The sequence below is a fragment of the Zeugodacus cucurbitae genome, chromosome 4 (assembly GCF_028554725.1).
Source record: "Zeugodacus cucurbitae isolate PBARC_wt_2022May chromosome 4, idZeuCucr1.2, whole genome shotgun sequence".
NCBI classification, from domain to species: domain Eukaryota; kingdom Metazoa; phylum Arthropoda; class Insecta; order Diptera; family Tephritidae; genus Zeugodacus; species Zeugodacus cucurbitae.
The window spans coordinates 56,135,925-56,161,293 of NC_071669.1; the positions used below are offsets into that span (position 1 = coordinate 56,135,925).

At 34.7% G+C, this 25,369-nt stretch overlaps 1 long non-coding RNA gene across 1 annotated transcript in view; it reads right to left on the reverse strand.

Moving 5' to 3' along the window:
* LOC128921566 (uncharacterized) overlaps window positions 1-25,147 on the reverse strand; it is a 36,200-nt gene extending 11,053 nt beyond the window's left edge. Inside the window, exon 1 of the long non-coding RNA XR_008471002.1 lies at window positions 23,781-25,147. This is a non-coding gene — a long non-coding RNA (uncharacterized LOC128921566). The remainder of the gene's footprint in view (window positions 1-23,780) is intronic.
* Window positions 25,148-25,369: the final 222 nt, after the last annotated feature.

Consider the following 25,369-nt stretch of genomic DNA (forward strand, 5'->3'; position numbering starts at 1 on the left):
ATAAGGTAGTCAGAGCTCATCGCTGGCTGCCTAATTTTTGTAAGCTAATTTTATAGTATGACCACACAGTGGTGGGCATGGAAATGGGTATGGTTAATGGAATTAATTTGATTTTTAAGGCATTAATTGGGGAAGCTTACTCATTGAAGTGCATTTTTGTAAGGTTAAAAGTGTATGTCGTTGTAAGAGAGTAAAAATGTATTTAGTTAAAATCGGTTAATTAATGGAGTTTAAGCCAATTTAACCAATTTAAATTTAATAATTTGAGCTATGAATTGAGTAAATTAAGAACTAAATTGAATCAATTTAGTGTGAGTTTAGCCATTTGAGCTGTATATAAAATTAAACATTAAATTGAGTTATTTAAGTTATTAATTGAGTCAATTAAGCTCAAAATTTAATCAGTTAATGGTTTGAGTCAATTAGCTGGGGGTTGACTAAATATCGCAGAAAATTATGTAAAATTAACTAACCTAACCAGAGTAAACAATTTTGAGCCCAATTAATTGGAAACTTATCAATTTATTGTAGTAGAAATGGCAATTTATCATTAATTGAATACTAATTATCAATTAATTAAAAATATTAGTTAAAATTTAATGAAAATTAATTAAAATCAAAAATATATTCTCCAAACTAAACTCAATTAATTGCCATGTCTACCAATTTTTCATGTCCTCCACTGTACCAACAATGTGCAACTAACTATTATATTCGCGCTATTTTATTTTCCCGCATATTTTACATAAATTTTATCAACACAAAAAGTTGTCGATGTACGTAATTTGTACGCGCTGAATGTCGAGTTAATTTGCAGCAGATAAATTCGCAATTTTAAAAGCCTATCGCTACCACAAAACCGAACCTAGACCCGGTCACAACCGGACGCCACCAATTGAAGGCAAGCAGCTGCTTTCGTTCGGTGTCAGGACACTTTGTCTGCGCACACATGCGCAAATGCGTGGCAGAGATTTGTTAAGAGTGCGACCTGTTTGGCGCTCGAGCGCTGCGTGAATCCATTAATTTTCTACTGTTGGCCGACAGCCGCCACATTTGCATGTTGCTGCTGCTGCTGTTATTGTTGTTGTAATTTGTTCGATTCGTAACTGTTCAGCATTTAACAACAATTAAATCGCAAATCGTGAAAATAAATTGTAGTGGAATGCGTGAGATTTGAAAATACGCACATACGCATTTAGATTACAATGTGGACAACTTGATGAAATTAGTGAATCAGCAGCAGCTGCGACAACACATTGCCAGAATTTATGAGTACATTAAGTATCTATAAATGACATATAAATTAGCAGTGATCTGGACAGGAAAATATAACTGATTGTTTATCAGGGACTTCCGCATGGTATTGTAGGTTGAGTTAGTTTTATAGTTATAAATTTAAATAACAATTTTGAAATCTTAATTACGTAGAAAAACTGAACAATTAAGAGAGTATCTGCAATTTAATTACTAATTGTACTCAATTTACTATACAATAATTCAATTAACTTATTGTCCAATTTTAAAGAGTAGGTAATAGCGTTTTTAGATAGGAGCTAATTGATCAATTCACCGGCCTCTGCTCGATTAAAACGCTTATTAAGATCGATTTACTATACAAAATAAAATCTACATTTATTTTGAATTGAATTTTAATCGACTTGAAAATCAAATACAACTCTGCTACAAAGACGTACGATATACGTTCTTTGTCAGCGATTGGCTGAATTTTTTTACCAAAAAAAAACCACGGTAGATGTCGCTACTAAGAATATTAATCAGGTGATGAAACTAACCAACTTCTTATGAAAAGCAAAAACAAAAATATATAACAGCTGATCGGTTATCGAGTAGCCGACAGTATAAAAGGCAAAAAAGGGTTTCTCAATAAAAATGTTGATTGATCAATTAATTTGGCTGTATAAAAACGCTATAGCTGTATGAATAATTTATTGTAGAAGTCCCCAATCGACTCTATAAAGGGCGTTTAGTGAGAAGTGTTGGGAATAATGAAATAACATCAATAGAAATTACAGTAAACCAAATTGACTTGATAAGTGATATGAAATACAAAAGCTATATCCTTAAATTTTGAATAATTATCTGTTTTTTTTTTCTTTACAGGCAAGTTTCACCAAAGTTATTACCAATTCAATCCTAAACAGTTTTATTGCCAAAGCCAAATTGAGTCTGTTTGAACAGCAGTAAGGTGAGTCAATTTACAACTTAATTGTCTCAGTTAATTTGCTCGTTTGTATTTTGTGTTAATTTTTGGTAGAAGGTAGATATCTATTCTTACAAGTTACTTCTGAATGATGAACAAATATTGATTAGAATAATTTTCTCCTCAAAAATTAACTTGAAGTTTTAAAGTTGTTTTGGGAAAACAACTATGACATCTTATGGTCACGTTGGACCACCATATACAAGAGGTATTTTTCTTTCTTGGTGTATAAGGCCTTGTCGGTTACTGGACGATCTCAAAGGCATTGTTTTTGTATCTTTATTTTTTTTTTATTGAAACATAATTGAATCATCATTTAAATTATGAGTTGTAAAGACTAATTTGTTCAATTAAATGATGTTTCCGTAAGTGAACAAAATTTAAGTATAATAAATACTCCTTACCACATCCTCAACCACCCAAATTAGAGTATTTTCTCAACACATTCCATCGCAAAGCACTTGGTTTTCCCGCCAAATTCGCGTCATTCATTAAAGAGCGCATAAAATAAATCAGCTGATTGCCAGCTGAGCTCAGTCTACGCTCCAATTTGCTTACTATACTCACTTAACTCACACCAATGCGCAGTGCAAATTTTTGTTTTCCATTTTTTTTCATGCGCGCTCATTTGCCGGTAAAAATAAAGAAAAAGCAATTATTAAAAGAAGGCAAGACGCGTTCAAGAAGCTGCAACGACCGGCAGGGCAGTCAAACGGAAAGCAGCAGGCAGCCAAGGATGTGGCGAATGGGGGGGTGGTGCGAGGGCGGCGCGCTCATTTATTTAACTTTGCCTTTCACTTTTCACATTTCCCTGTTTTACTCTACGCTGCTATTTGTTGTAATTGTTGTTGTCTCATTTTCATTTTTCTTAATTTCTCCAGCATCTCATTTTCGCGTTTCCTTTTACGCGCGCGCTCGGCGGCCGCAGCCGGCTGGTTGGATGGCTGGCTGTTTCGCGTGTTTTAATTTCGCTTTTCATCAGACATTCGAGGCGACTTTGAATTTCAGTTAAACCAGGGTGTGGGTGTGGGTGCTGATGCTGCAGTAGCACAAATGAGTGGGCGGTGGTGTGCAGTGCGGCGCGAGCGCGGTTGTTTGCTGCTCGAGCAAAAGTTTTCCATTTACTTTTTGGCGCGTCGCGGAAACTAAGGAGCGCGCCGTAGACTATGCGCTGAGTTGGTTGGTTTGCGCGCTTACTTGGTGGGTTGCAGGGGTGTGGGGGCGGCGTTGAAAATGAACACAGCTTTGCTAATTTGCAATTGCCAACGTTCGCCCGGCTTATGCAAGTCGTCTGCGACCTGTCTATGTCTTTGCTGGCTGCTTGCAAGCAAGAGTGCTGCCATGCGATGTCTAATGACGACAACGCCGCAACAACAACAACAATTATAGCGAACGCGGCAAGGCGCTGATAATAATGACGTTCATTATGCCACAGACGTTGGCATGAAATTAAAAGCAAATACTTTGGCGCCACCATGGCATACTAACACACTAACAACTATACATATATATATTTTATATATATATATATATATATATATTGTTCATCTACACATTGAGCGCGTTACTCTTGCACTTTTGCTGAGTGGCAGCACGAACTTTGTCGTCTTTGTTGCCATCGCTGTGTGCTGCTGAAAGTTTGGCAGCCTCTGCCTTGCTTACCCGTTATGTTGCTGATGCTGGTGTGTCACTTCACTGCCACCAACGAGTCATCAGCGCTGTTGCACCACATCGTCATTGTGGCACAACAGTTCACTTTGGTTATTAACCCACTTTTTAGTTAAGCAGCAACACGCCGCGCAGGACTCGTGCTTCTACTTGTGAGACACACACACATACTACATATATATATATGTAATATAACTGTATAAATCTCTGTCTCGCTGTAGGTGGGTGTGTCTGTGTCGCTTTGAATATTTTCTGCATAATTCTTTTTGTCCTTATTTTAATTTTAATTTTTGTTTGGCCTTCGTCGGTCGTTGCTTCCGCTTCTTCTTCTTCTCAGCGTCTATTTTGCTTGTACTAATAGCTTAGTCTCGGTGTGTGGGTGTGTTTGTTGAGTTTTGTGGGCGTGTTCTGCGTTTTGTCATCACTTTTATCTACGTCACAGCTGCGGCTGTTGGGTGCTTGCCTTTGTTTCTAGGTCAAGAACTTTTGCTTTTACTCCGTGCACAGACGGACTCACATGCAGAGACAAATTTCCGAGTTTTTAATTCTTTTTTTCACTCGACATTCATTTTAATGGGAATAAAGTGGAATTTAAATTTGGAGATTTGTGAATGAGAATAAGAGTGGAATGAAGCTACTTTAAGGACACTTGTTTGTAAATTTTCTAATATCTTATAGAGAAAATATTCCTCTTAAAGTCTGTTTGTTTATATTTGGTGTAAAACTAGTTGCGAGCTATTGTGATTGAAATGTCCTTAAATATATCCTTAATAAGACAATGACTTGCTAGACTTTAAGACTTAGAGGTAATTGTGGTCTTGTTCGTTTCGATTAGGACAACCAACTTTATATAGAACAGTTATACTACATGGGTCATTCTGGTTTATTGAGGTATCCACTTATAGCCTTTTCACACAGGAGTTAATTGAGCAATTAACCGGCCTCTGCTCGGTTAAAACGCTGATTAAGATCGATTTCCCATATAAATTAAATTTTAAATTTTTTTTAATTGAATTTTAATCGACTTGAAAAACCAATGCAACTCTGCGACAAAGACGTCCGATATGCGTTCTTTGTCTGTGATTGGCTGAATTTTTTGATAAAAAAAGCTACGGTAGATGTCGCTTCTAAAAATATGAATCAGCTGATGAAACTAACCAACTTCTTATGAAAAGCACAAACAAAAATGTATAACAGCTGTTCGGTTATCGAGTAGTCGGCAGTGTGAAGGGCAAAAACTGGTTTTTCAATCAAAATTATAATGGATTAATTAATTTAGCTGTGTGAAAAGGCTACTACTGTCTTTTTAATTAAAGTTGATTTCTTTCTGTTGCTTTTCTTTGTACATTTTTTAATAAGTGGAAAGCTTAGATATAGTGCTAATAAGAGGAAGAAGCATTTATATTCTAATTTTTATCTTCTCTCTTATGATTTTTTTAAGAGAAATAATTAGTAAAAACTCGTTTGAAAGATTTATAAAATAAAATTTTAAAGAATTTTAATTTATAAGAGTTACTATAAAAAGGATGAGGAAAGGATTTTATATAAAATTTACTAAGTCTCACTGTTGCAGAAATAAAAATTTGGTTTTCCAAAGATTTATTGAACATTTTAGTCAGAAATTTTGACATTCAAGCTTATTCATAAAAAAATAGGTAGACCATATAGTTAGTTTCGAATTTTTTTACAGATATTTCATTGATAAAAGACTAGAAGTGGCCTTTGGGTATCCGATTAGGCATGTATCCTATTATCCGGGTGTGTTTCTTTGCTTATATTATATTTTTATAGCTATGGCGCTTAAGTATAGGCAACTTTTTTTTGGAATTGGCTTGACTGGGCTTAAACCCGCAGTGGAAATTTGTTTATGCTATTTTTGGTAGCAGGTTTAGTACTGAAATCCGAAAATAAAGGTATTTTAAATAACATTTTTCTGTGAAGGGGGCTTAATATTTTTGGCCAAAAGGAGGAACGTCGAAGACAAAACTTTTTCTATAAAATCGGATTCAATATCTTGCACTAGCAAAAATGAATCCAAATAAAATGAGTAATGAATAATCCTCCAAGACTCACCCAGATGGAGACACAATTACATTTATGTATGCATTCGCATTTTCACAAATCTTCTAAAATATCATTATGAATACGTGGGCGTCAATTTTCTTAAATTTTTTATGCAAAGGAATTACTCATGTACCTTACTTATAATTATTCATACATATCTTTGTATGTATTCGCCAACCAACTTGCAACAATGAAATCTGCAGCACACACACACACATACGCATGAAAATAAATTATGCTAATGTCAAAATAATGCATATTCGATCAACTGAGTGAGCAACACCCAGTCCCACAGGCTGACGGCGCTGTACCTACCCACCTGCCGGCAGTGAGGCAGCAAGCTTAATACACTTTGCCAACCAGCTAGCTGCGTACAATGGGCGTGCGTCCCTAAAGATTGGTTGGTTGCCATTTTTTTGTTGCCACTTTCACGCTTTTCCGCCGCACAGTTCGATTTTGTTTCTGACATATTTGTCATTTGCACAAAAAGTGATGTACGAGCTTTTGCCGCGCTTCGCTCCACATTGAAATAGCGTCGTGTGCAACGTAGAGGCGTGCGGCGGCGGGTTGCGACGCACAAATCATGTCTTTATCCTTCAATGCCTTCGATGGCGACGCTGCTGCCATTTCCAGCACGTTTGCCACGCTAAATATGACAGCCGACATCCTGCCGCGCTGACAGGCGTGCAACAAATGCAAACACACACACACGTACAGACAGACACACGTACATCGGTAAGTACGGGCGTACAAGAAGAAGAAGAGTATCGAATGCGAACTAACAGTCCAATTCCCAAAAGTCTACTGAAATGTTATTATGCTAAAAGCAGCCAAGCAGTCGTCGCATTGTGTAAGTCATTCAAGCAAATATTGGCGACGCAGCGCCAAACTGACAGTCGGCCAAGTCGTGCGTATGAAAAGCAATTCTTTCGCTATTTTTGCGAAATTTTTCAAAGCAATGCCTCAATATTATTGGCACGAGATTGGAGTTTATTTTGATATGCTTTGGAAGTAGTTATTCTCTGCTTATGTAAACTTATTTTGATGTTTTTGAGGCACTCTTTCTATGAATTTAAAGTCTTTTAAATGATTAAGATTACTTTTGAGGGAAAATTTAAAATTTTTTTTATTCTATGTCTCTGGGCGCTTTCGATTCACCACTCATAACAACTCTCGTATCAAAAATTGTATCTATGAAAGTCACAACAAAGTTATCTAGTTGAATACGAAAGCAAATCGAATGTTGTTACCACAATAAAAGTATATAATTCTCTATCTGATTATACTAGTTTATGCAATTTATACCAGTTTTGTGTTCGATTCGCTGTATTTAAGGGATTATACCAGTGTGACACTTTCAAAAAATCGATTTGTTTTTGTTTTGCTTATTCAAGAGTTTAAACTTTCAACAATATCCCGTGAAATCGGCAAGTTTCACAGTTTTTGAATGACAGCGTCCTAAAGAGCGACCGCTCGGTGGTATAAACCCCTATAGTCGAAGCTTTAAACGCGGTTTTCTCGTTGACTCAACCAGAAATTGATCGATCAAATTGAAACTGAGTATTCTTGAATATATTTACTATACAACCAACCTTTTGATTGGTTGAAAATTGTAAATTTGGCAATAAAAATACGATCATTCCTTTATCTAAGCCAACCATCATTTTTTTAACCTAAAAAATGGACGAAACTACGCCATTTTATTAGTTTTTGATATTTTTCAAAAATCGAAGGTCATTCATTGTATAGGAAATATATTCAACTTTAATAACCTTTTTGAATTTACTTGTATTAGCTACTAAATCGTCCAGAATTTATTTTGAAGGCCCAGCGGTTGGGCCCCGCCCCCTATTTTTTTTTTGTTTTTTTGTACATATCTCGTAAACTACTTAAGCTATATCAACCAAACTTTCTAGAAACGTTTCTTTAGGTACTACCTTATACAGTCCAAAAATGGAGGAAATAGGATTATAACCACGCCCTTCTCCCATACAAAGGTTATACAAAGGTTATGTTACAAACTACTAAAAATGCTCCTTGCAATTATATGTTGTGAAAATAGGCCAAATCGGTTCACAACCACGTCTACTCCTTTGAAGTCGGTCTGAATAATTTACTTTTCAATATGTAAAGTAAGCACTAGCGAAGACATCGGAACAGAGCTTTGCATAAATACTGCATTTATAGTGTGGCAGCCCCTTTCTAAAAATCGCCGAAATTGGACCGTAAGTTTTCAAGACCCCATATATCGAACATGAGGATCTCAATGCTTCTAATCATTTTTTTAACGAAAATATAGAAAAGTCCCTCAGTTATTTTGAAGAAATTTGTAGGGAATATTTTTCTTCTAACAATATGTCTCCGTGCGAAAAATGGGTGAATTGGATCATAACTTCACCTAGCTCCCATATACCTAATATTAGAGTTTCCAACTTTCAATGGACTTTATACCATATATATGATGAATATGTAGGTAAAATTGTGTGTTATATTTATAAAATTAAATAAATAAATTGCGAGAGTATAAAATTTTCGGTCACTTAGTCCTTCCTTACTTGTTTTTCAATATTTATGTGAAAAAAATCTTAAAATATAGCTGTAAATATAACTTATTATATCCAAAAAACTTCGAAACAATCAATCGAGTACTTTCTTTAAAAAAAAAAATCTCGAAAATCGCCTAATTTTTCATGGATTACACTGATACAGCCCCTTAAAATTTTAATAAATTGTAGGCAACTACTTGGTAAAATGTACCATCTAAAATTTTGTTGGAAAGGTGGCATTGAAGTAGAGTTACTTCGAAGAACTATTAGCATAAGCTTTTATGGATTATTTTTTTAGGAACATTATTGTTTCTGGCGATCGATAATATATAGGTCGTTCCGAAAATAAATTTTATTGAATGAATGAACTTATGACATGAATGACTATGAATTTTAGACATATTTCTAGCAAATTTAAAGCTCCTATTGGTGATTGACCGACAAAGGATGGTTGTCTAAAAGCTGGTGTATTTTATATGAGACTTTTTCATAGTAAAAATTCTTTAAAATGCACCATTGTCAGTCTAGAACTGACCTCTATTAGAAATGACCATTTTTATGTAGGTCGGCTAGTAGAGTAGTACTCAGATCCTGTGAAATAACAGATCTCAACACTCGACAGATATCTACAAATTCATCTCGATTAATTTTGCAGAAACCCACAAAGTGATGTTTCAATCTATTGGTGGATGAGTCAGTTTCTTAGTAGTTAGTAGAGATTGACTTATTGTAAATTGTTATTAATTTTTTAAGCAGTACTTTTTCTACTTAAAACAGCTGAATCAAAGAACATTTCAACGAACTTTATAGCGCAGCTTAACTGTGAAATGTTCATTGCAAGATTTGCAACTAAAATATGAACTGAACTCAATCTATGGTGAGATATCTAATGATAAAATAAATTCTCCAAATACCGTTAGAATATTTTTGATAGCAACACAAACAACAACAACTTCATTATTCCAGCTTAAAGTTTCACTTTGGAAGCTGTTTGTTGGAAGAAGTAAGGTAGCTAGCAACAAAAAAGATCTTTTTTTATAAATCGGACATTTGTACGTATTGTTTCGAAGTGGTCACACCTCTCACACATACAAACATACACATATACAACTAAAGCCCAACACAAACACACACCAACAACCAACTACTTGCACTGCGCTGTGCGGTCTGCCCGCTTCGCCATTACAACGCATTATAACCGTTATCCTTATTCATGGCAAATGGCTGCCTGGTTTCAGTGTGCTTTTGACAACAAGCCAATATGCAGTAAATCTGCCAAGATGTCTGTGAATTGGATTCTCGCGCATAAGTGTCGTAGCGTGTGCGCTTGAAGAATGGGGCGGAGAAGAAATGGTGGGTCGGTACAACACACACATATACAACTGTGCAAGTGTATTATAGCAAATCTGATAACATTGGCAAGCAGCAAGCGAAAATTGCAAGCGTTTGCTCCATCATTCTCTCTCCTCCTCCGTTGGCTGGCTCGCCACTCTCTAAGTAGGTTACATATTTTACTTTTAATATTTCCATTTTATTCTATGCCATTCCAAACCATTTCAGTTATACGCTCACTACTATTCAGCTGAAGTGTTCAAATATGTTTGTTGTTGTTATTCCTATATTTTTTATGTTTTTTTTTTGTGGCGAAATGGTTGCTAGTAAATTTTCCAAACGCGACTCCGCTATCCGCTCGACAAGGATAATTGAAAATTTCGCTGCACAAGTTCAACACCGAGAAACCTTTGGCGTTTTTGGCGCGTGTAACGGTATACGTGTAGTGATGGAAAAAAATAACAGTACTTTAAAGATTTATGTCGTTCGTGTTCGGTTGTGCCTTTTTGTGCAGCGAAGACGCATGTTTAGATAAAAGTTGGATTACCAGAAAATTGTGAAAAACCCCGAAATTGAAATTGACTTACGGATTAGAATTTATTTGCACTCGCATTTCGACTTCAGCCAGCGAGATTTGCGCGCTGAGTGTGGCTGAAAATGGCGCAGCGAGTTGAAAGTGGAGTGAAAAATTTGGAAAAATTTTTTCAGTGTAGTAGTCATGGATGGGGCTGTGCATTGCTTAGTTGCGCATGAAGAACAATTGAGTGTGACTAATTTGAAAATAATGATGTGCATATTTTTTAAATAATTTCATGTACCATTTTCGTATATCATGCAATGTGTTGAGCGGAATTGGAGGGAGATGTATTTGTTATACTTTTATGAAAATACACACAAAATATTTTAGTCATTGCCAAAATCCTTGAATAGGTCCTAGATAGATTACATTACTCAAATTTTAATAGCTCAAATAAAAACAGTAGAGACATATTTTTCGACGAACCTCATATGTCTATAAGATTATTTGTTATATAAAAAGGTTCTATAAGGTTGTCTATAAGGGTATTTCTTACATAAAACAGGTTCTTTTTAAATCCGTTAATCCACTTGTAGGTGAATCTCTGTCAAGCTTCCCATGAATTTAGACAATATTATAAAGAGGGCTCTCAAAAAGCTTAGCTTCTCAAGCTCCCCGATGAGAAACGCCATTTGCCGAGAATTTAAACAATATATTAAAGAAAGCTTTCAAAAAGCTCAACTTCAGAAGCTTTTTTGAGAACAACTGTGCTTTAAGCTCCACTGGAAATTAACTTATATTATGATATTCGGAATGCAGTATTGGAATGGGCCAATATCCCCTTGACTAATCTATGACACACCTTATACGATAGTTCTCTGATGTAAACGACAAAGAAAAAGCATTTTATGACCTAGTTTGAGATTTCATAGAAGCTAAAAGTGGATGGGGATGTATTATATAAGCATTTTCTCTAAATTGGTAACATACATAGAAGCAGAAGAATAGGATTAACCCTTGACTACTCAATGAAGTTAATATTTTATCTCAAAGGATTGTTTATCATCCCAAAAGCTTTCGAAAGGCATTTTGTATAATTTAATTTAAAATTTTAATAGATGTTAGACCAAGCCTTTATATAAAACAGAGGAACAATGAAATTAAATCTACTTCTAAAAACATAATCAAATTAAAAACTTTACAAGTACCAAGAGAACCTGACAGTGAAACTATTTAAGTTTATTGAATTGCAGCTTACAGTGATTGTATCACATAAACCGTTTGAATACTCATGTTTTAAGTTTGAAAGCTATTTCAAGAATATTCTATACGTTTTGAAGTTGAAAAATACAAAATCATCTCAATGCCTTCAAATTTATAACGTCTAATACTGCCAGGCTTTTGGGATTACTTTCGCCAGAATTTCTATTTATAGTTCGTGAAGATTCTGTAGCTAAATACTGTACGTATAGTTATGATTTCAATCCTATAACTTTTCTTGGTCTCTTATCTCTCCCAACATTTTCAAATTTATCTGGTCTTTAAAGTAAAATGTCTGTGGAACACCATAGAACCATCTTCAATTACCTAATCAAATTTGTCGTATATAATGATATACTGTTGTTGTTTCCGATGCCTAAATGTCAGCTTTTATCAGATATAGAGTCAAGTCAGATGACTTATATAATATTTTTTAAAGTTTAAAAGAGTATTAAACGACTTTTGATACAAGCCCAATATTATTACTAAAGTATACTTTAAATATTTAACTGGCAGATAAATTCAGTGGGTCAGAAAGAGTACTGCAACTTTATTTAGGAAAGTTTCCTAGAAGACCCCTGAAGACGCATAACGGTTCGCATTTACAAATTTACAATATAAAATTAGACTTCAGTCAGATCAAAGTACATATTTCTCTACTTGAGATAACTATTGTTCTCAACTCTAATTCAAATATTTCTCAACTTGAGGTAACTATTGTTCTCAACTCTAATTCAAATATTTCTCAACTTGAGATAACTATTGTTCTCAACCATAACTCAAATATGATTTATCAGGATTAGAGAAACATTTGATTAATATATTTCGATATCGAATAGGGAACTATACTTTACTGACAGATTATTTTTTCAATTTTTTGTAGGTTGTATACAGGCACAACAAAAAAATACAAACACATGTATGTAAATATGTAAATTTTGACTAACAATACAACAACACCACAAACAATATGTATACCAATGACAAAAATTGATTTGCATATTTCCATTTGTGTTTGCGGGAGTGGAACTCGCATTCATATATCGCAAATGCGTGGTACAAACGAGCTGCAAGCGCGCGTATATATTTAGTTAACAAAAAATAAACAAAAACAATTTGCAAAAATTAGAACATTAAAAAATCCAATGCTCGATTTGCATATCTCTGTAACGGCTTGTGTGTGTGTGTGTATGGACTTATTAGGGGCTGCAAAAAAGATGATATGCAAATACGTTTTAAGCCCGAAGGGGATAATGCGAAAAGCAAAAGATTCTAACTGTATTTAGCAACCCGCTGGGGTTGAAAACTATTTGGCAAATATGCATTTGATTAACTTTTGCGAAAATCCCTTAACAAGCTGCCGTTGTTGACGCTGATGTTGCTACATATTTCCATATTTGTGTGTATAGGATATCGTGGCACAGCTTGTCAAGTAGATGCTCAAATACCAATTGAACAAGTACATACAATGTATGGATATAAAAAAATTATGAATTTTGGTTTATATATATGGTTTATTATATACATATATCTACAGATTTATATGTAGCTACTTTAAGCTAATAGTTAGTGCAGGAAGCAAGCTGATTGTACCAGTTTTATTAAAATAAAGACCGATCTGCTCTTATGATAAGCAAGAGCTGTAGGTTTGTGATGATAGATTAATAATAACTGTTCTAGAAAAATAATAATATGATGCAATCGGGTCTCTCTTTCCAAATCGGTATTAATACACAATCACAACGACCACTATTTATCAGGATTAGAGTCGAGAAGGTCTCGTAAATTTCACTTGTCAAGCTTAAAAGCTCTGTATTTGCTCAGACTTTTCAGTTCTCTCAAGCGCTGCCTAAAGCAATGTATTCTACGGGAACATCTCAGGTTTGGGAACATGTGCAACACGGGTAGTACCAAAAAACTACAATGGGGAGGTGTTGACACTGGACAAACTAAAAAACTTCTTACTTTACAGGGGTTATCACGTGGCACCTACCTCTAAGAGTCCACCTGCAGAGACTTGGTATAGTAGATTCAGCAGAATGCAGGGCGTGCGCTGAAGATGACGAGACACTAGAGCATTATATCTGCGAATACCTAGCCTTCTGTCGGTTAAAGAGATAACTTCCTGGCTCCCATTACTCTAATCTAAGAGAAATTAGGCAACTGGGATGGAAAAAAGTCAGAAGCTTCGTTAAATCGACCGAGTTGTTCAGGTGATGCTTATCAGGATACCTTCGGGAAGCACAATAGGCCTAGGCGCGGCCCGTGCGGTCAGGTTCTCTTCGCCTCCCTTTTCAACCAACCAAGCTATATTTATTGTACTTCTTGAATTAGATCTCGGCAAACTTTCCTTGTTAGCATCCCTGATTTTAATAGTTTGTCGGAAATGCATGAAATGCGTGTGAAAATGAAATCCATGTGAAAGAATATTAAACAAGAAAGACATCTATCTATCGGAACTTATGATAGCTGATTCAAGGATAGTTAAAGTAGATGAAAACAAATTCTTTCTTCTAATAAATACTGATTAGGCATTTGTAATTAGTAATTTCGAAGTTCGGAACTTCAGGATTCGGATTCTGAATAGATGAATAACAAACTTTGAGAACTTAGCGACTATGGAAATTTCATAGAGTCTCGGAGTAGTAAGTAGAGTTTTCCAGACATTCAAAAAATAAACTGAAATTTTCACATAAAAAAATCCAAGGTCGCCGGATTAAATATAATAATGAGAATTTACGAGATTCATAAGATTGTTATAACGCATATAACATTTACGATAATTTTCCAATTTATCCAATTAATTTAACTTGTCTTTAACTAATATTTGAAACAAATGAATATATAAATCTAACTATTTACTCTCCTTCTACTTCAATTCCCTAACAGGTACGAGTATATCCACTTAAAGTGCATATCCTTCTACTACTCGCTCCCGTTCGTAAACCCCCACCAGGTGAGTCTACAACTATCAAACTACAAGCCATATTCCACCACGCACACTTTATTTGTATAACGACAACCAAATCAAAGCACAAAATAAAATCACAGCAAAGATGGCAGGATGTTAAAGTTGATTTTTAATATCTACAAGTACAAAATTCAAAACCATATAAAAATATTTGAGAATTGGTTGACGTCCGCACGACAAACAAGAGTTTCTCCCACACGGCACTTTATGCAAAAGCTAAGGCTGCGAGCATATCGAAAGCACAGCAGCAACACAACTCAGTATTGGTATTTGAGTATAGCTCGTGTTTTATAGCTAGCGGGAAGGGGGCTGTGGCGCGGCATCCTCGGTAGGGAATTAAATAAAAGGATTTCAAGGATGGCATAAAGCACGTAGGAACACACAGATAAACACACACACATAGACACAGGCACAGACAGACACCAATACAACACATGCGCACATATTTGTACTCAAATATAGACTGGAGCTTGGGAAAAAGACTGGCAGCGCAAAAAAAGCGCGAGCCAAAGGATGTAAAAATTCAATTCAAATCAAAATGTCTGCTATCTGCAGTCGAGCATGGCAGGCGAGAGAAAGGAAAAAGTGCGCGGAATGCGTCTGAAAAGGATGTAAAGCACTTCTGCACTGCTGCCCCTCCTGTTACTGCTGCTACTGTAGTTGAAGCTGTAGGAGTATGGTAGAATAAGCAACAGAAAGGATTACATGAAGAGCTTACGAACACACACACACTTAAACATATTTGCATATGTACAAATATAGACACATATCAATGAAGCAACAAAGAGCATACAAATCTTTGTGAAGCATTCGCCGAGCGCTAACTGTTGGCGTGTCAGGAATCACATGAGTATAAATATGCATGCTAGCACACATAAATACATATGTCTGTATGTATACATATGATTAAATATATATATGTATATACATGCTTTTGAACGCCCACATCTCACAGCGCTCAGTCAAGGATAATAATCGCTCATCCCTACCGCGCCGAGTGCATGCAGAAAAACTCACCCTCGCAAAAATCCTACATACACAAAGTAAGCGCATGTGAAGCGCTGAGTTATTTCGCAGTAATTGTAATACATCAAATATCAAATGTGTATATGCAAAAAAAAAATATAGAAAAAAAATTGAGGGCTGTGAAAATCAAGCTGACAGGGTTGCTAGAAAATGGAGGCGTTTATTGTTTGGGAAACTTATGAAATATGTATTTTCCTTAATTTGGATTTCATTTTGAAAATCAACGTTTTTAAGTTCCTTATATTACTCAGATAACACTAAATTTGATGCTGTGCGGAGCTTGGGTAAATGAAGACTTTAGGTTGTAAACTATTTTCGAGTTTAGTCAAGAAAAAAGTAAGTCTCGTTTATCAATTAAAACAAAAAGTAACGGAATGAATATGATAATTTGCGTTCCATATAGATAATTTACCAATTGACTCAATTAAGTAACTAACGGAAATGCCTTTCAACGATAATTTGGCATATCCAAGTCTATACTAATTATTATATTTTCAAAATACTTTAATTGAAATTAAAAAATAATAATTAAATGATATAATTATGGCTTTGTTATCATATTTATTCGAAATCACTAATTTAATTCACTGTTCGAAATTCATAGAAAAGCTACCAATGATTTCTCTTGTTTTGAGCACTTATAGCGTTTTTAGAAAGGAGCTAATTGATCAATTAACCGGTCTCTGCTCGATTAAAACGCTTATTAAGATCGATTTACCATACAAAATAAAATTTACATTTACATTTCATTGAATTTTAATCGACTTGAAAATCAAATGCAACTTTGCGACAAAGACGTCCGATATGCGTTCTTTGGCTGCGATTGGCTGAAGTTTTTGATAAAAAAGCTACAGTAGATGTCGCGGCTAAATATATTAACTAACCAGCTTCTTATGAGAAGCAAAAACAAAAATGTATAGCAGCTGAACGGTTATCGAGTAACCGGCAGTATAAAAGACAAAAAAGGGGTCTTCAATAAAAATTTTAATTGATCAATTAATTTGGCTGTCTAAAAACGGTATTATCCCCAAAACCTTTTAAATATCAATAATTTAAGAACGAGTTCCCTATTTTGTTAAATGTTTAATGTTTATTACAAAAAATGAGTTAGAATTGCCAACTGTCTAAAATATTTAGGTTAAGGTGAATAACGCCTACCAAAAATATATAAACCCGACAAAGTAGTACATAGCTTCACTTATTCAGTTTATGGTTGCCATGTTCAGAAACAAATTTAAAATTTCAAGATATAAAAATGTGAATATTTAAAATGCACGAATTTTGACCAGGAAATATTTTTTACGATATTTCTTTAGAAAAGTTAAAAAAAAATTATTTAAAAATTTAAAATCCGTATATTCCTATAATATTTGTTAATCTCACATCACTTCTAATTTAAAAAATATTTTTAACCAATTTTTTGGTTAGGGTTGCCACGTAATTCTAATTATATTTTGTTGAAAAATATATCAAAAATTATTTTGTGAAATGAATATCATAAGTATTGTAAGGTAGATTGTGAGTTAAGCTGATTTCATATATTGAGAATAGATGTGCTAAGAATCTCAAAATCTCATGGAATTCATCTTTAGTTTAACTGTATGAAAATAATAGTTTGTGTTATATATTTAACTATTTGTGAAAAAATAATTTATTTCAATGTTGCCATATTTCATTAAATTACTTGATTTTATACTTTTCAATTTTCTTTAAAATCTTTTTTTTTTAATTAATTTTATAATTATCTGTAAAATCTGATTATGTTTTATGTTCTTATTTATGTTCTTATTAGTCACACAACATAAGTGTCCCTAGAAGAATTTACCGAACCAAACAGGTCTGGATCGCCGACACAACAGCTCTTGGTCGGATTCGAAAATCCGATTCAATCCCGATATCGCCGAACTGGCTGTTGTGGGTATGGAAGTGTCTCTCTATTTGTTTGTCTCAACTTATTTAGTAAATCTCATGAGCACTTATATTCGATAAATTTTTAAAATTGCTGGAAGTCAATGAACTTCAGATAATTTTAAGATTCAAAAAATCTTTAAAAGAGATAAGGTTTTATAAAAATCCGAAATATTTTTTAAAGTTTGCTCGCCAACTGCAAATATCACAATAACTACCTCGCATTCACACCCTTTTTTCGCAAACCCATATCATCTAGTTAGCTTCGCTCTAATCCCTTAATTAGTAAGCAGCCTATGCTATGTATTTCACTATTTCAATTTGCTCATAAGCGCATATTTGCACACAAGCACTCACACATTCGCATACAATTGACAGCGGTTCGGAAGAAATGATTTGCAAATAACGCACTTTAATTTGCATAAAAACTGCAAGCGTTGTCAGAAAACACCGCCAACAATAGCACCGAACAAGATAAGCTAACGACTCGCTGTTACGCGGCGTGCAAAAATACCAATCGAGCTGCCAAAAATTATGCAAATTAACAGGCGAAATTTGGAAATATGCGCGACACAGCTGCGCAGGCACTCAACTGACAGACAGCAAAGCATGAACATGAAAAAACAACAAAAAAAATGAGAAAAAAAATCACAGGTAAGCAGCGCTAAGTGAAACTGAAAGGATTTACCCGACGGCTAAACAGTTTTTTCCATTCGGTTGATAAAAAAATTAATTTGCATAAATACAAAAAGTGCGAAAGTGTTTTTTTCACTTTTTCATTTTGAGATTTCGATTTTGTTTTGCGGCGCATGCAAATGAGGCTGCCACAGCGTACAGCCGTAAAGGGGTAATTGCTGCACAAAATACTGTTGTACATACGGGTCGCGAACTGACACACCACTGGCGACTCATTAACATAACATTAAACGGCGCGGCAGGAAATGCGAGACAATCAACGGTAGCTACAAGCAACAGCAATAACAACAACAACATGTATTTAAACAAAGGCGGACTCATCCAACAACATCCTGGCAGTCAGTCAGTCACTCCTCGTATATCTCTATATATCTATCAGCATACTGATGCAGAGACAAGCGCATCTGCCGCGAGCAAACGCTCCACCATCCATACACACAGACACTCGCAGCCAGTTCAACGAACGCTGTGTCTCACTAACCTAAATTAAAATTATGTTAATGAATGAGAAATATAAAAACACAGCGCGCGTCTGACTCATTTGCCGCTACCACGTAAATCACGGCCAAGGACATTGTGAATGGGAATGCCGCGCGGCGTGGCCTGGCGCGTCGCGAATTGGGGGCAATCGCGCGGCCGACCGTGTTTTCGGGCATAATGAAGTTGGCGCGGAGGCTGCGCTGTCGCGTCGCTCATCAGCGTAATTTTAATTTGCGTTTTTTGTTGTTGTTGCTGCTGCTTTAGAGCGCAAAAATTTCATCATCTTCATTTCTGCTCTTTGTTTGTTTCTATGCGCGTTCGCTTGCTATATGCAATTCCACGACCGACATTTTAATTTCAGCTTTTTTGTTGTTTTTATTTTTTTTTTTGTGATTTCTACACTTTTCACATTTTGCATCTTCTACTATTTCCTGTCTGCCTGTGTTCCATTCTCATTGCATTCCGTTGCCACACTCATTAACATACAGACAGTTGCTTGCGTCGATTAATTTCGAATTGGCCTTGCGCGTTCGGTGACGTCACAAGGACACTCAGCGCCGCGCTGTACACGCAATTAAAATTTTAATTTATGCAAATTGCCGTTGGCGCGCCGGCACACAGCTGTGCGCTGTTTGTTGTTGGTCGCAGGAGATTTTCGTTGTTTTTTGTTTTTTGGTTTTTGGGTATTTTGACGTGAACGACCCAACCGAGATTTGTCGTGTGTATTTCGTGATTTGTGCTTTTGACGTAAAGACGTGTCGGAATGTGGAGTGTCGGGTGTGTGGATGGAGTGTTTTGGAAAAATGTTATATTATCCAAATTGATAAAATAAATAAAGTGAATGGAATTGCGAATTTTTCGCTGATTTCGAGTCATCAAAGTGATAAAAGTTTAATATGAAAATGGAAAAATATTTCTTAATGAAGCTGGCTAAAAAATATGGAGAATTTTTAGTCTTACTTTGCAAAAAATCCATAAAAATTTATTCGTAAATAATTATTTTTCAGTTTTGTACAATAATTCGAAAACTATCTCATATGTATAATGAATACTCAGAAAAGTTTTCGGGTTCATTTAAATTAGAATTTTTTAATAATTTTAAAATATGGGAGGCAGTCTTCCAAATCCTGAAATTATCTTTGTTTTGACAATAAAAATTAGTTTTGAGTTGTAGTGAAAAAATTTTAATATTTTGAAATTCTAACACCCTTTTCTTTGGAGATAACAATAATTAGTAACAGTTAATAATTCAGAAATTTTATTTATAGAATATTCAACATACAGTTGAACTTCCATAACTCGAATCACCATAAACCACAGTAAAGCTTTGTTAGAGAAACTTCCGATTTACGGAAGGTAATTTGTATAAAATCTGACTTCTATTGCCAATTCAAGAGCTCGAGTTATGGAGAACTTCTAGTTATACACGTTCGAGTTATGGAAGTTCAACTATATCTAAAGGAAATTAGTGAAATAATGTGTAAACTTATATCGATTCCATCTCAAACGCCTGTTTGTATGTTAAAATAATCTATAGCATAATAGAAAAAAAATATTTTGATGAAAACAAATATTTCATAAATAAAATTATACAATTCTTTGAAATGTTTTCAATTTAATTTTTATTTAATAATTCTATTTTAGCGACAAAATCAACTAAAATGTTTAAAATTTTGCTTTGATAAAATCAAATAAAGATTCCTAGCATAATTTACGTTCGATCTTCTTGAGTTAAGTTCGTCTTGAGTTCGAATTCAGTAAAACTAAACTCAGTGAACATCAAATTTTCATGAATAGAATTTCAGTAACGATACTGTGGTGAAGAGCGGTATTTTTCAAAAACTTTAACCTAATTTCGAATCGTACTGATTTTTTTTTTTTTCAATTTAAAATTTTGTCTGATAAATATTAAATTAGATATCCAGAAAGCTGAAATTACATGACTAAAAGTAGAAAAAAAATTTAATGAAGCAGAGCTAAGACTTTTGGTCGTAATCTACTTTAACAATTTAATGTTAAATTATGAGAGGACTAAGTCAAAAATCTGAAAAAAATCGATCATATTAAATACGATTAATTATTTCTGTGGCCGGGATATAAATAAAAAAATAATTCAAAATATGTTATGGCTTCATCAGCGCATGATTTTCTGAATCCCGAAGAAATATGCTTACAATTTTTAATACACACCAAATTTGTTTAAATATTTGATAAAATGTAATTAAATTTGCATGGAAAGTGTAAAAGAGAACATAATATTAGAGAGAACATATATTAAATAAAAGACATTTTCGGTTCATAAAGGGTGATTTTTTAAGAGCTTGATAACTTTTTAAAAAAAAAAAACGCATAAAATTTGCAAAATCTCATCGGTTCTTTATTTGAAACGTTAGATTGGTTCATGACATTTACTTTTTGAAGATAATTTCATTTAAATGTTGACCGCGGCTGCGTCTTAGGTGGTCCATTCGGAAAGTCCAATTTTGGGCAACTTTTTCGAGCATTTCGGCCGGAATAGCCCGAATTTCTTCGGAAATGTTGTCTTCCAAAGCTGGAATAGTTGCTGGCTTATTTCTGTAGACTTTAGACTTGACGTAGCCCCACAAAAAATAGTCTAAAGGCGTTAAATCGCATGATCTTGGTGGCCAACTTACGGGTCCATTTCTTGAGATGAATTGTTCTCCGAAGTTTTCCCTCAAAATGGCCATAGAATCGCGAGCTGTGTGGCATGTAGCGCCATCTTGTTGAAACCACATGTCAACCAAGTTCAGTTCTTCCATTTTTGGCAACAAAAAGTTTGTTAGCATCGAACGATAGCGATCGCCATTCACCGTAACGTTGCGTCCAACAGCATCTTTGAAAAAATACGGTCCAATGATTCCACCAGCGTACAAACCACACCAAACAGTGCATTTTTCGGGATGCATGGGCAGTTCTTGAACGGCTTCTGGTTGCTCTTCACCCCAAATGCGGCAATTTTGCTTATTTACGTAGCCATTCAACCAGAAATGAGCCTCATCGCTGAACAAAATTTGTCGATTTGTCGATTTTTCGATTTGTCGAACCGAACACTGATTTTGGTAATAAAATTCAATGATTTGCAAGCGTTGCTCGTTAGTAAGTCTATTCATGATGAAATGTCAAAGCATACTGAGCATCTTTCTCTTTGACACCATGTCTGAAATCCCACGTGATCTGTCAAATACTAATGCATGAAAATCCTAACCTCAAAAAAATCACCCGTTATAATGTTTCAAACATGCTTTAAAAAAGATAAACGAAAATTGCATGGTTGCAAATATATAAATTGGGATCAAAATTGCTTGGACAAAAATTCTCCTAACAATGCGAAATACCATGTTTTCTCAAGATTCCATTTGAAAATACCGTTTTCAATATTCTAAATTTTCCGTTTATTAAAGGATAAATAATATACCAATTAAATAATTAAAAATTTCATTTTGTTCTAAAGAAACATCAAAGTTGTCCTTTCTTATTTTAAAATGTAATAATTTCGAAAGCGAATATTTTTGTATTTTATCGGATGAATTTTCAATATTGTTCAAAATAAAATTAATTTGCAAATAAATAATTTAAAATATTACAAATTTATGTTACATTTAAAAGTAATTAAAGAAAATGAAATCGGAAAAGCAGTCAGATACAGTGCAACTTCTATAACATGAACTTCTATAAAACGAAGACCGCCAAAACTCGAACTCTTGAATTGGCAATAGAAGTAAATCTCTCTAACTCGAAGTTCTTTTGTGAATTCGAGTTAGAGTGTAAAATAACTTAATAAAAAGTGGACAATAAGAAAATTTAAACGGAAACATATCTGGTTTAAATCATCCTTAAAAAAATAAAACGAAAATTGCAACTAAATATTTAGAATATATATATATATATATATATATATGTATATATTGAAATCAATAATGCGTGGCCAAGAAATGGAAAGCTGACTTAGTAAAGTGAATTCTCATGATTTGGATCATTTGGAAATATTCTTTTTCAACACACTAACCTAAAAATTATTTGTGTTTTAAAGCGTAAAGAAGAGACTAATTAAAAATTTTATTTATCTTTTTAATCAAAAAAATCTCGGAAAACATTTTTCTTCTTTTAAAATGTAATAATTCCGAAAGAGAATATTTTTGTATTTGTATACCATTACTTTGATATCAAAAAATCAATAATTTAATTAATATTACATTTAAAATTATTTGTCCAAAAAAATTCAAATCGGAAGAACAGTCAGATACATGGAATTGAATATTTAAATTGTTGCGTCAAAAAACCAGCGCTAATATACTACTACTATTGATATTCTTGAACACATTCTAGGAACAGTTTCATTATGAATTAATTTTTGCGTCTAATGAAAAATATATATAAATTGCATTTAAATTAATATTTTTTAGAAAAGATGGAACATTATTATTTAAATTTATTTCATTGTGCTTATAGAAATTTATCTTTAATAACTGAAATTATACAAAAAAAAAAATAAATAAAAAATTATTTTGGATTATTATTCAAATTATAATGCCAGTTAATATTTATATTTTATAAAACTTTTCTGCTCATAAAATTAGCCACACATTTTTATGAAGCTTAAATTACAAATTTTACTTTTCGTTTAGATTTCTTTTTACAACTCCAATATCAATACAAAACTTTTCAAAGTTAGTATTTTTATTATTTTTACTTTAACTATTTTTTTCGAAAATATTTCTCTTGTACTAATCGAATGAAAATTTCAATTTATAACTCGTTGTAAAATTTTGCATAATATTTATTTTAAATTCCACATGTTCTTATAGTTTGAATATTTTTTTTTCCAAATTTTCTTGTAATTAGTCATATATATATTTATTCGAAAGTATCATTTTAAATTTTATATTACAAGTCGTAAAATAGTTGCCTAACTTTTTCATTTTTTTCGCGACGAAAAAATTGTATTTTAATTCAGCAACCGCTCTACTGACTTTAAAAATTATTAAAGGCCTAACAAAAAAATATTCCAACACACTTTCGTTTTAATTGCGAAGCTTTCACTTTCACTTTTCTCACTAATTTTTCACTTACCCATAATTTTGTGTGGCACTTCAATGAAATGTAGCTAAACGGCAAAAAGCACATAGTTATTGTATTAAAATCCATAACAAAATTTTGTAATTTTTATTCTGAGACACCGTTCTTTTAAATTTTTCAGCAGTTATCACTTTTTCTCGTCACTTTAAAAAATTTTGGTCTTCCTTCAGTTATTTTATTTTTTAAATATTTTTTTTTTTTTGCTGTTCTCACTCAACAATATAGTCACATAAGTCACAGTAGCACTTCAGCACTCTCTGTTAAGTTAAAGATTGTTCCAACTTGTCTTTTTTATGGTTTTATTTGATACCATCTTGGGGCTGTCCCCAAACGTATTACAATTTGCAAAGCCGCCGACAACCTTTCGGATGCGCCTCACGTTGAGGAATGAAATTTCAATTTCTATTGCACGCAATGCGAACAGAACAGATTCCTTTTCTTCTGCGGTGGCTAGCGCCTTATCACCACTGAATCGCGCTAAACAATTTGGGAGCGCGTCTTCGCGTTTCATCTTCAACGGCTCCATCAATGCCAGTGACGGGGGCGATTTCAAATGCGATTGCCAAATCGACGGTGGCACGGCGGGCGGTGCAGGCGTTGGCAGCAGCCGCAACGCTCACAGACTCCAAGGAAGCCATCAACAGCAGTCGCGGAGATGTGAAGACTCGACTTCGAATCAACTCTGTGCGTGTAAAGTTTCACAGCGAATTTGCAAACGCTCTCCGCGTCGCGAAGAAATATTAACTCAGTTGCCTTTTACGCGAAATATTACAAGTGTCTGTATGTATGTGTGTGTGCGTGCGCGCGACCGTTATGGCTGGCAGTTGGCAAGTGTTGGCAGTGCGCGAATGGGCGGCGAATGATTGAGACGCGACGCACCAGTCAGGCACAATGCCCGACTGCTACTGTCCGTGAACGACTTTGCCAAGCCCGCAACGAACAACAAAGCGCGAAAGTGCGAAGCAACTTGAAGAAGACGTCGACACCGACGCCAACGCCAACGCCAACGCTACTCAGGCAGAGCCAGTACGTGCGCGCGGCGACTGGAAATGGAAGCGCGCAACGAACGCGTATTTGCCACCCCCTCGTTACACGACACACACGCAGCGCTGTGGCAAGTGAGGTGAGGCGTCGCTCATTTTACGCTGTTGAGTGAAGTTAAAGCCACAACAATACACACACGCACACCCACAGTCAGCGCCATCACGTCTCCGTCAAGTGTTGGGCATGCGCACTGGCGCGCATTCGCTCTCGCAGGACTCTTGCGTTCCTTGCAACACACAAATGCACACACACACGAGCGCGCTGTGCGCCGTAACAAGTTGAAGTTGCGCGCTGTTTTTTCTATTTGCTTTGCAACAGAAAGTGCCACTTCATGGCAGCGGCAGTCCCGAAGGGTATATTGCCCTAGAAAAAGTGAGTCAAAAACGCGAGAAAAAATGGTGGTGGAAACTTCCAAAAAAGAAACAACATAAATCAACCCCTCACGATTTACACGCACACAAGCAAAAAGTTAAAAATAAAAAATATATTTCCATACGCAGTTCTTGGCAGCGGTGGGCAATAGCAAAAAAATGCATAAC